Source organism: Primulina eburnea, unplaced genomic scaffold (assembly GCF_022965805.1).
Source record: "Primulina eburnea isolate SZY01 unplaced genomic scaffold, ASM2296580v1 ctg1038_ERROPOS4800000, whole genome shotgun sequence".
In the NCBI taxonomy this organism is placed as follows: domain Eukaryota; kingdom Viridiplantae; phylum Streptophyta; class Magnoliopsida; order Lamiales; family Gesneriaceae; genus Primulina; species Primulina eburnea.
This window is the reverse complement of record NW_027330581.1, coordinates 416,374-428,723: the sequence shown is the minus strand read 5'-3', so window position 1 is coordinate 428,723 and position 12,350 is coordinate 416,374. Positions and strand designations below refer to the sequence as shown.

Below are 12,350 nucleotides of genomic sequence, written 5' to 3'. Positions count from 1 at the left end.
CATAGTCTTCGACGGAGGAAAGTACTTGATCAAGAATGCCTTTGCCATATCCTCCCATGTAGTGATAGACCCTACAGGCAAACAGTTTAACCACGACTTAGCTTTATCTCTCAGTGAAAATGGAAATAAACGCAAACGAACAGCATCATCAGAAACGCCATTAAACTTAAAAGTATCACAAATTTCAAGAAAGTCAGCTATATGAGAATTAGGGTCGTCAAGTGCACTTCCCCCAAATTGGACAGTGTTCTGAATCATCTGAATGATAGCTGGCTTGATCTCAAACTGATTAACTCGGATGGCTGGTCTTACGATGCTTGGACGCGCTCCCTCAAGAGACGGTTGTGCATAATACAACATCGGTATACGCCTTGGCTCCTCTCTTTGTTGCTCGCCTTCTATTCTTTCCATTGCTCTTTGCTGATGTAGTCGACGTCTAGCTGTGCGTTCAATCTCGGGGTCAAAAGGTTCAAGCTTAAACTCGAGTGATCTTCGCATGCACCACAAGAAAGATCTGCAACACAATGCGAGTATCAAATAACAATAAAATAAATAATACTAAAGACTTTAATTGAGAAATAAAAATTGTGAATCAACAGTCCCCGGCAACGGCGCCAAAAACTTGATCGAGCAAAACTTGCACAGTGAATAGTCCCAAAATTTATTTTATAGATGAAAGCTCGATTTAAATATCGCAAGTGCACGATAGTCAAGTTATAATAAACGTAAGTGAATACGAGTATCGATCCACAGGGACTGCGTTACACTATTTTTATTCTCACGTAAAATTTCTTTAGCAACGATGAATTGAGTTGATGATTAAACTAATGTAAATTGAACAATTAAAATAATTAAAATGCAAAGGAAATGTGCTCAAGAATGCAATGATTAATTTAGATTAAATCAAAGGAGAAATGAATTTGTTGGGATTTGAGGGGATCCTACCCCGTACTCGTTGTTTAACATTATTGCTCGACGTTTTTTTTAGTGATTTGTTTATGCTATTGTTCTTTCTTGTTTCAATCGAAGCTTAGCTAACTTCCTTTGATTATTTCATGTTGTTAATGATGTCGATAGAATAATTAACAATAAGATCACATAGTATAAACCACGGATTTACAATTTTAGTAGATATACGGAATTGGGTACGTGTCGACAGTGATAGTTCACCCGGATGAAAACTAGTGGATTCCATAGGAAGCAATGCAATCTTGAACTGTTAAATACTTGAGGACACTTGAGTACTGCATGTTTATGATTAGTATTGATATCGCTCGACAGAGTATATTAATTAGTCTAGGGAATTCCGTCGAATGCACGAGTAAAAGTCGAGTGTAATTGTTTAAACACGAGTGGTAGGTGAACTGAAAATTTCCCAACAAATTCATTTCTCCTTTGATTTAATCTAAATTAATCATTGCATTCTTGAGCACATTTCCTTTGCATTTTAATTATTTTAATTGTTCAATTTACATTAGTTTAATCATCAACTCAATTCATCGTTGCTAAAGAAATTTTACGTGAGAATAAAAATAGTGTAACGCAGTCCCTGTGGATCGATACTCGTATTCACTTACGTTTATTATAACTTGACTATCGTGCACTTGCGATATTTAAATCGAGCTTTCATCTATAAAATAAATTTTGGGACTATTCACTGTGCAAGTTTTGCTCGATCAGACATCTCATTCTTTGGGAAGACCTCTTACCACCTTTAGTGCCACTTCTTTATTCGAATACAATTTTCCAAGTGCATTCAGCTCATTGATAATACCATTGATCCTCTCATCATATTCGTGCATGGATTCTCCAACCTTCATCTTGATGTTTCCAAATTTCTGAACAACAACTGATAGCTTGTTCTATTTTTTTTGCTCGTTTCCTTCACACAGCTGGATCAGTTTCTCCCATATATTTTTGCCAATTTTGCACATCTTGATTTGTTGAAAGTGACTTTATCCAGCGTTTTGTATAAGATATCCTTAGCCACATTATCTAGGTTGGCTTTCCTCTTGTCCTCAGTTGTCCATTTTCTTTGGGCTTTTCTAGGCGATGAGGTGCCCCATCAGTAATGGCAACTACTGTATTTGATTTTAGGATCTTCATGAGACCATCAGTTATGACCTACCACATGTCGTCATATTGTGCAGCTAAATGGGCATGCATTCTGATTTTCCAGTCGGCAAAATTTTCTCTGGAAAAACATTAGTATTTTATTGAATAAAGAGATGTTGATCAGCTTTGTGAATAACAGTATTCAGAGACAAGATTCAACTGCTCTGATACCAGTTGATAGGACCGATTGATTGGTTGAGATGTGTTTAGAAGGGAGGTTGAACAAACACTCACGATTTTATATTCTTTTCAAATGAAGTGTCAGTTTTGTGACAAACTGAAACTAGGAATCTTGTCAGTCGGTGACAATCAATTTAACTGATAACAGTTGCGGAAATAAACTGACTGAAAGATATGATAAATAACTGAAGTATGAACACAAAAAGATTTATGGATGTTCAGAGATTCGAATTACTCCTACGTCACCCCTTTTATCACAAGTATAGGATATGCACTAAAAGACTGATCGATACAAAACTTGTAAAGACCTACTTCAGTTTGGACTTAATACTGTCAAAGCTGAAACTCTTAGTTTCCAAAATATCTCACAGTTCTTCGTTTGAACTTGGCACAACAGATCTAGTTAAAGATCAAATAAACAATAAAACATTTTGTGCTTATATGCTCGAAAAGTAGCCTCAAATTATAAAAATAAGTATGATAAGTGTGAGCTTTTTGATTCTTTAGTAAGAGCGATAATTTCAGCAGGGTAACAACAAGCTTGAGAGAATAGATGGATCGATATATTCTTACTACTCACCTATTTATAGGCTTCTCTTCAATGGTAACATTAAATATAATTTGAATCTTTATACCCGTTGATTGCCACGTCAATATTCCTCTGACATTCATATACTATAACTCTGAAATGCGGCGTTCCACTACGAGTTGCAGTCAACTTTGTACTGTTGTCGGTTGAATGTTCTTTTCGACAACTGATGACGTGTACAGCTGAATGATCAGCTGATAAGCAATCTCTGGTAGGCTCACAACTAAATATACCAACTGATCAGTCAGTTGTCTTCGTAAGTTCAGTTCATCTGGTTTCAGTTGCCTTCGATAAACTGTTCATTAATCTTCAGTTAGGCAATTTTCAGTTGATTTAAGTATGATCAATTAGTCCAATAAATTAAACACTTAGTTTGTCAAACAACTGAAATTAAGTTTCCAACAATATCCTTATCAAACATAAGGTGAAACACAGAGATGTTGCATAGGGATGCAATTAGATTCTAAATTTTAAAAATTATAATTGGCTGATTATTCAGAATCATAATTGCCTAATTTGGCCCTACATGCTCACTAAGGAAATACGATTTCTCTTTTTCATCAGAGGTTGTTGAAAATGTCAAAATGGTGGGAAGGAAATTTATAAAATAAAAATCCGTATTTTATATCTTAAAATTATTTTTAAATAATTAGTATCTATTATCTGTTTTCGTTTTCATTATATTTACGTTGACGTCTCGTAACCCACTTTCAATCATTCTAAACCAAAACAAGTTGACTGGCCATAACTATAATGACTAGGTTCACTGAACTCGAAAAAGATTACGTATGTTCTTGATAAGAAGCCACTGAGGGAACCACCTTCGAACGTCAGTGAGACTAAGTTGGCTAAGCTTGAGAAATGGTGGGACCATGATCTTCAAGCTAAAAGCTACACGTTAGCTTCTATGTCAAATGAACTGAAAAGGAGGTTCGAGAAGGCGGTGAATGCTGCTGACATTCACCTTTATCTGAAAGAGTTGTATGGCGTACAAACTCGCTCAAAAAGACATGCTACTATTAAATAATTCATGACTACACGTCTGCGAGATGAGACTTTGGCCCATGAGCATTGTGTTAGGATGATTGGGCCCTTTGAGAAGTTGGTGGGACATGACGTGATTATTCCTAGTGAGATCTCGATCGATATTCTCTTGCTGTCACTGCCCCTCTTCTTCAATGGATCCATGGTAAATTTTAATATGAATAATCTTGAGGCCACCCTTGAAGAGTTGGTCAACATGCTTACTATTTATGAGGCCACAATCAAGGAAAAAAAGCATGTTCTTATGGTGTACTCATCGTTCGGTACGAAAAGGGTCCCAAAATAGAGGGAAGAGCCATTATGCCCCACCCAAGAAGAACAAGCCTAATAAAAATCCATACAATAAGCCCACTCCGAGGCTCACAAATCCCGACAAGCCTTAACATATTTGTTTCCACTGCAACAAGCCTAGACATTGGAGGCATAACTGCACAGAGTATCTAGCCCAGAAGCATTCTAGCCATGGTATGTTTTACATTGAAGTAAATGTCTCAATTAATTCTTCTTCTTGAGTATCGGATACCGGATGTATTTCTCATATATGCAATAATTTGCATGTGATGGCAAGAAGCAAGAGACTTAGAGATGAAGAAACATTTCTGAGACTAGGAAATGGAGCAAGGATTGTTGCAACTGCCATTAGAGATGTTACTTTATTTTAAACAATAATTTTAAATTACTTTTGAGAGACATTTTATATGTTCCTGAGTTGGTTAAAAACATTATTTATATTTCTATGCTTGATAGGATGATTATTTTTGTGTTTTTGATAAAGGTGATATTTGCAAGAATGAATCTTTCATGGGAACCGACGAATTAATGAAAAATGTAGATAACTTAAAATTAAAAGCTATTTCATTGAAAAATATCCAAGCACAAATGAAAACAACAACAAACAAAAGAAAATTAAATTATCGAAATCCCGCACAAATATGACACTCTAGACTAGGTCATATTTCCCAAAGAAGGATGCACAAACTGGTGGGAGAAGGCTTGTTTGACTTGTCAGACATAAATTCTCTACCTACTTGTGAATATTGTCTAAAGGAAAAATGACTAAGACTCCATGTAGTAAAAATGTGGAACGTGCATGTAGAACCCAAAAAATCAGATTACGTATAAGCCATGCATAAATACTATTATTTAAATTAAAAACAATTTTATTCTTTTTATATATATATGATGGGGTTTAATTCATTTTAAAATTTGTTAAGTCATGATTATTTATTTTAAACGCAGAGGTTTAGTTTTTATCTTTTCGGTTAAATACGCGAGGCATGATTGGAGTTTGGAGAATTGAGATAAAATTAATAATAAGAAAATATTCCTAAATTTAATTTATTTTAATGATAAAGAATGTTTCTAAGATTTATTAAGCTAATTAGAGTTAAGTTATTAAATAAGTTCTTCTATGTCCAATATTTAGTTAAAAGCTTAAATTAAAACGTGTAACCAATTGGGATAAATTAATCTAGGCCTAATATATTCAAGAAATTATAACCTAACATTCTAATAATTAATTTTAAAGACCAAGCCATGCCATACAAGAAATTTTTTCATCCTAATTTAATTTGTTAATTCATTAAAATACATAATGGGTGTTTAAAACTTTAAGAATTCAAAAAACAAGATTTAAGCAATATTTTACCATGCATTTAGACAGCAAATTTCGGTCATCACACACCTAATTCCACTCAATCCACTAATCTAGCACATTATTCCATATCCCTCGAGCAACAAGGATAGAAAGAATGGATTTGCCAATCAAACTCCTCATTTGTAACCTTCACCTTCATTACCTAGCCTTTTCACCCACCCTACCTTCGAAATTTTCAGAGTAAGCAGCAGCTAGAAATCGTGCGTTAGCAGCAGGAAATTTAAGAAAGAAAAATACAACTCCGACTCCGACGCGCCGTGTTCGTCATATTGGTTTGTTTTCTCCAAAACCGATCTCTAGGCATGTATATATTGTTTATTTCCTCTTCAATGAAGTCCTATAGATATTTTTAAACCACTATATGTTCATGATTCAAGGAACAAAACAAAATTTTGACAGCAACTTGCAACGAAATTCTGTACAGGCCTTCTTGGCCACTTGCTTTGTAACTCACGGTTGAGTTGTTTTGTTGGTTACAGGAAGTCGGTCAGTTCCAGGCACTCCGGGATGCATCTAGGCATGTATTAGAGGGTGTTAGGGTAATGTTGGTTCATTGATTTAAGCCCATGCACTCAAGCTAAGGACTTGACAGCAAACCTTCCCATGGTTGCAAGTTTGAGTCACGATTTTTGGTTATTTTGTTGTCTAAGGTGGATGTTCAAACCTTGTTTGGCCCAGGGCCTGCAAACATGGTTAGGACCCTCCCTTAGCATGTCTAGAACGTGACCAAGTCGGTCTTTCAAGGCTTGGTTCACAAACCCATCAAAATTTTACAACAACAAAACAAGTGCTCTACGATTTTCCATTTTCTGTGCGAGGGAAGCTCTCGGTTTTTTTTTGGGGGTTTGGGTGGATTGTGGTTGGCTTTTAGCCCTTAGCAATGGTTCACACAATACCTCATCATGTCTGGATTGAGCCATTGTCGAGCATATGGCCTCCGGAATGATACAAGACAGCTAAACATTTCAATACATTACATAGTCCAGAATTTTGGTGCTCCCGGTTGGAGCTTTAGGTTGTCCTAAGTATTTGCTTGGATTGTGGTTGGCCTAGTGCCCTAAGCCATGGTTCAAGCCATGCCTCAGGATGTTGGTAAGAGACTCTGATCGGTGGTTCAAGCCTAACAGCCATTAGTTTCATAAACTACACGATATAAGCACAGCTGCTGCCACTGCTTTTTGACAGCAGTCTTGCTTCGGTTCAGGGGCCTTGTTCGAGTTTTTGGTTGGATTTTAGCCTATGGCCTTGTACTAGACAGTACCCCAATGAGTTATGAAAGTTTTTTGGCCGTTCGTGATTTGGTTGAGTTTAGAGGTCGTACGAGAATTTACGGTGCAATGTACCAAAGTGACTCTCGAAAGAGCGTTTCATGATTTTTGCCTCCATTCACTATTTTTCGTGTATTACAATTCTTAGGTATATTATTTTATTATGTTAGGTGTATTTTAATCATGGCTAAACGATGGTTCAATGTTGGTTCAGGTTGGTGCGAAGCCATGGTTGGAAAATAGGTTGTTGGTTTCGTTTGTCTCGTTTTTGGGTCGAGTATGAAGTTTGTCAAGTTGAGATTATTTCCATGTGTCTTATACTAGGATTAGGTCGTAGCAAGCCTGGGAACGATCCAACCTTCCCGGTAAAATAAGAGTTATAATTATATTACGTGCATAATGCAATATGTCTTGTGGCCACCTCACGCTTATGGGATCTCTCCACCCAGTGACTTACGACCGGTTTACTATTATGTATGGGTACGGACATCCAGCCCAAGGGCTGTGGTGATCTCTACCGCCCAGTATACTATGGTCTAGTCTGATCAGACGTTCATGTTATGTTGTGGGCCACTTGCGTTGAAACATCATCTCTACTAGAAAAATCTCGATATAGTATTTTATGACAGGTCTCTATCGAGAAAATATTTTACGTACGATTTTCAGATATGCACGTATTTATATTTACTCATGACTCGATTTTCACCTTATGCTTTACGGAACGATATTTTTACGTTGAATGCGATTTTATGATATTTTTACTCGTTATTCACGATATATGCATGTTGAGTCTTTAGACTCACTAGACTTGATTGTTGTAGGCACTGATGAGGTCGAGACTGAGGGCGGAGACCAGTGAGATAGCTTGGGTCAGCAGTAGTAGGAACCCGAGGACCTCATGTTTCAGTTTATTCATCTTTTTATGTTCAAATTCAGATTTTTATATGTTGGGTTATTTTTAAATAGTTGTTTTGAAACACAATATTTACTTCCGTTGTTATTTTAAAGTTAAACATATTTATATACTTATTTTATGAATGAGGTAAATTATTTACTTAGAAATATTTTTGATAATTCCGTAAAAATGTGAATACGAATTACAACCCTTTATAGTGCACATGGTCTACTGAATCTAATCCACACAGACGTTTGTGGCCCGCTAAGTATTAGCACAAAAAAATTGCAATCATACTTTATTACCTTTACTAATGATTATTCGAGGTATGTGTATATCTATTTGATGAGACACAAATCTGAAGCATTTGAAAAGTTCAAAGAATTCAGATCAGAAGTAGAAAAACTATTATAAAGGAGTATTAAGACACTTCGATATAATCGAGGTGAAGAACACTTGAGTACTGAATTCTTGGATTATCTAAAATTGAATAAGATTCTCTCACAGTGAACTCCACCAACAACACCACGATTGAATGGTGTTTCTGAACGTTGTGATCGAACTTTGATGGACATGGTTAATCTATGATGGGATTCACTGAATTGCCTACACCATTTTGGGGATTTGCGCTTGAAACTGAGACAATATTGAATAATGTTCATACAAAATCAGTGGATAAAACACCTATAAGATATGGATGGGAAAAATCCCAAATATTCTTACTTGAAAATATGGAGATGTCCTACTTACATAAAGCAGACAGTGATAGACAAATTGTATTGTAGATCCATTTTTTGATACTTTGTGGGATATCCAATATTTCTATTTGATACTATTTCTGATTTTCCTAAGGAAGCAAAAGTGTTTGTTTCAAGAAATTTCACTTTTTTAGAGAAGGAATTTCTATTAGATAGAAAATGTGATATTATAGAACACGAAGAAATTCAATATACTCTCTCAACTGTAGAAGTTGAACCTAATCCACAATAGCCAGTAGTTGAATTACACGTACCTAGAAAGTCTGATAGGATTTTTAGACCACCTGCTAGATATATGCTTATTCATGAATAAGGCCATGATGGATGTGATCCAATGAACTTCAAAGAAGTGATATCTGATACTGATTATCCAATTGACTTGAAGCCATCCAGCCTGAAATAGGCTCTATGTATTAAAACCAAGTCTCGACATTAGTTGATCCACCTGAGAGAATCATTCTCATAGGACGCAAATGGATCTAAAATAAAAATCTTGGGGTGGATGAGAAAGTATTGACCTTCAAGGAAAGATTGATTCTAAAACTTTATACTCAAAGGCAAGGAATTGACTATAAGGAATCTTTCTCACCAGTTGCTGTGTTTAAGTCCATTAAAATACTACTAGCCATAATAACATGGTATGACTATGAATTATGACAAGTGGATGCAAAGAAAACATTCCTTCTTTAATTTTCAAAATCAGCTCTGGTTTGACTTGAATAACGCACAGTCTCAAAGGCTTACAATCTATCTCAAATACCAATCCCAACAAACAGCAATCTTCAATCAAATTTGAAACACCAATTGTTGATAAGTATAAAGAACATACCTTTTGACTCAGTGCATCAGTCGCTGCATTTGATTTTCTCGGATAATATTTGATTTCACAATCGAAATCCTTCGCTGTCTCATATTCAACTCAGACTGCGAAACAGATATTTCAGGCTTTTATGATCAGAATAAATCTTGTACTTCTCACCGTATAAATAGTGTCGCCATATCTTTAGTGCAAAGATGATGGCTGCCAATTCAAGATCATGAATTGGGTAGCGAGTCTCATGTGGTTTCAACTGTCTCGAGGCATGAGCAATTACATGTCCCCGCTGCATCACAATACAGCCCAATCCTCTGTGAGAAGCATCACAATAAACAACGAAATCAGCAGTACCTGAGGGGATAGTCAGTATCGGTGCACTAGTCAATCTCTTCTTTAATTCAAGAAAACTGGACTCACAATCTTTAGACCAAACAAACGGAGCATTCTTTTGAGTCAACTGTGTAATCGGTTTAGCAATACTGGAGAAATCTTTAATGAATCGTCGATAGTATCCTACCAAACCCATAAAACTACGAATCTCGGGCACTGATGTCGGCCTCAGCCAATTGATCACGACTTCAACCTTGCTGGGATCAACTGATATACCATCTCCGGATATAATATGACCCAGAAATACAACATGTCTCAGCCAAAACTCACATTTTGACAATTTAGCATATAATTTCTCAGCTCTCAGAATTCGCAACACAGTTCTCAAATGCTCAGCATGCTCAATCATATTCTTCGAATATATCAGAATATCATTGATAAATATAATCACAAAATCGTCAAGATACTTCTGAAATATGCGATTCATCAAACCCACAAATACTGTTGTAGCATTCATCAAACCAAATGGCATGACAATAAACTCATAATGTCCATACCTGGTTATGAACGATGTCTTCAATATGTCAGAATCTCTGACCCTCAGTTGATGATATCCAGATATCAGATCGATCTCGGAATAAACAGAAAAACCCTGTAACTGATCAAATAAATCATATATCCGAGGCAAAGGGTATTTGTTCTTCCCCGTCGTCTTGTTCAGTTGTCGGTAATCAATGCAAAGCCTCATGGAACTGTCTTTCTTTCTAACAAATAATACTAGAGCGCCCCAAGGAGAAACACTTGGTCTGATGTATCCCTTGGCCAGAAGATCTTCTAACTGAATCTTTAATTCTTTCAGTTCAATTGGCGCCATCCTGTACAGAGCTCTGGATATAGGAACAGTACCTGGTATGAGATAAATGCTAAAATCTATCCCTCGGGCGGGAGGCAATCCCGGAATCTCATCAGAGAAAACGTCGCAAAATCACACACCACTAGCAAATCTGCCAATGAAGGGCTCGTTTTCAGTACATCTACTGAATATACCAGGAATCCTTCTGCTCCTTTCTATAATAATCGTGTTATAGATAATACCGATATCAAAGGAATCCGAGATCTGGAACCCTTACCGTAGAATTCCCACTCATCAGCTATCTCCGCACTAAATCTGACAATCTTATGAAAACAGTCTACGGTAGCTCTGTACTTGGTCAACATATCAATACCGATAATACAGTCAAAATCAGACAACCCAAGTACAATGCCATCTAACTCAATCTACCCTCAAACTGTAGCATACAATTTCTAACCGAAGTCACTAATATCAAACCACTCCCCAAAGGAGAAGAAACAGAGACTACAGTAGATAATGACATAACAGGCAAGGCATGCATCAATGCAGTCGTTCAGCTATAAATGTATGGGATGCACCAGTATCTATCAATAAATAAGCAGGGTAACCATATAGAAAACAGTTACATGCAATAACATCATCAGGTGCATCCTAAGCCTGTTCTTCAGTCAAAGCAAACACACGGGCCTGTTGTCTCGGAGGTTGGCTCACCGTCTGGCTTCCTCCAGGCCTCGACTAGGACTGTGCAGGTGCTGGCTGAAAAGAGTGTACAGAAGATGCCTGTCTCTCCGCCTGAGCTACTGAACCAGATGATCCCACACTCTGAGATCGCTGTGCACCTCTCTGTGGGCAAACTCTGGCGAAATGTCCCGGTTGTTTGCAGACGTTGCATTTACTAGCCACTCTTTGGCACTGCTCTATGGGATGCCTTCCACCGCAAGTAGTGCAATACACACCTTTGTAACTCTGGCTAGGATCACTCTGTCTCGAGCCACTGGAGCTGGATGAACTGCTGTCAGATCTCTTGAACTGTTTCCCTCTGGCTTTCAACCAATCTTTCTTACCACTGCTGCTACCACTACTCTCGAATCTAGGAGGAGGTTGTGAAAACTGTGCGGTAGGCTATGGAGGTCTCGGAATCTGAGCAATATACGATGCTTAATCAAACCATCTTCAGCACCTTTCGCCCTGTTCAAAGCATCAGCAAAGTTTTTTGGTCGTCCTGTATTCACTAATGTAAAAATGTCAGGATTTAAGCCGTTGATAAACTGATCAGCAATATCTTCGTCATTCTCTGCCACGTGTGGAGCAAAACGTAGCAATATAGTGAATTTGGCAACATACTCTTCAATGTTCAACTGCCCTTGCCTCAAGTTTGCAAATTCTGCCCTCTTGTCCTTCCGGTATGACACTGTGAAGAAACACTGATAAAACTCAGTTTAAAAAACTTTCCACGAAATTTTTCTACCTCACTGTTCCAACGCTCTCTTGGTTGTAATCCACCAATTCTTTGCAACTTCTTGTAATTGATGCCCGATCAGTTTCACTCTTCGTTCTTCTGTGTAGTCGAGGGAATCAAACAACATCTCGATATCATCTAACCAGCTCTCACAGTCAACAAAATTCTCGGTGCCTTTCAGTTTCGGTGGTCTGAATGACTGAAACCGTTTCAGCAAGGTTTCCATCGGTGTAGCTGTCACATCCATAGGATCATTGTATGTACTGCCCTGTTCTGGCGCCCTGACTGCTGCTCTTCAAGGAGGCATATCTGATTATCAAAATGATTAGATTTCCAATACATAAAATCCGTCTCAGTTCTCCTCTGATCATCTTACTCTGATCCA

At 37.3% G+C, this 12,350-nt stretch overlaps 1 pseudogene; it reads right to left on the bottom strand.

Annotated features, from left to right (window-relative positions):
• Positions 1-9,425: 9,425 nt before the first annotated feature.
• Positions 9,426-12,350, bottom strand: part of LOC140820410 (uncharacterized) — a 78,730-nt pseudogene continuing 75,805 nt past the window's right edge.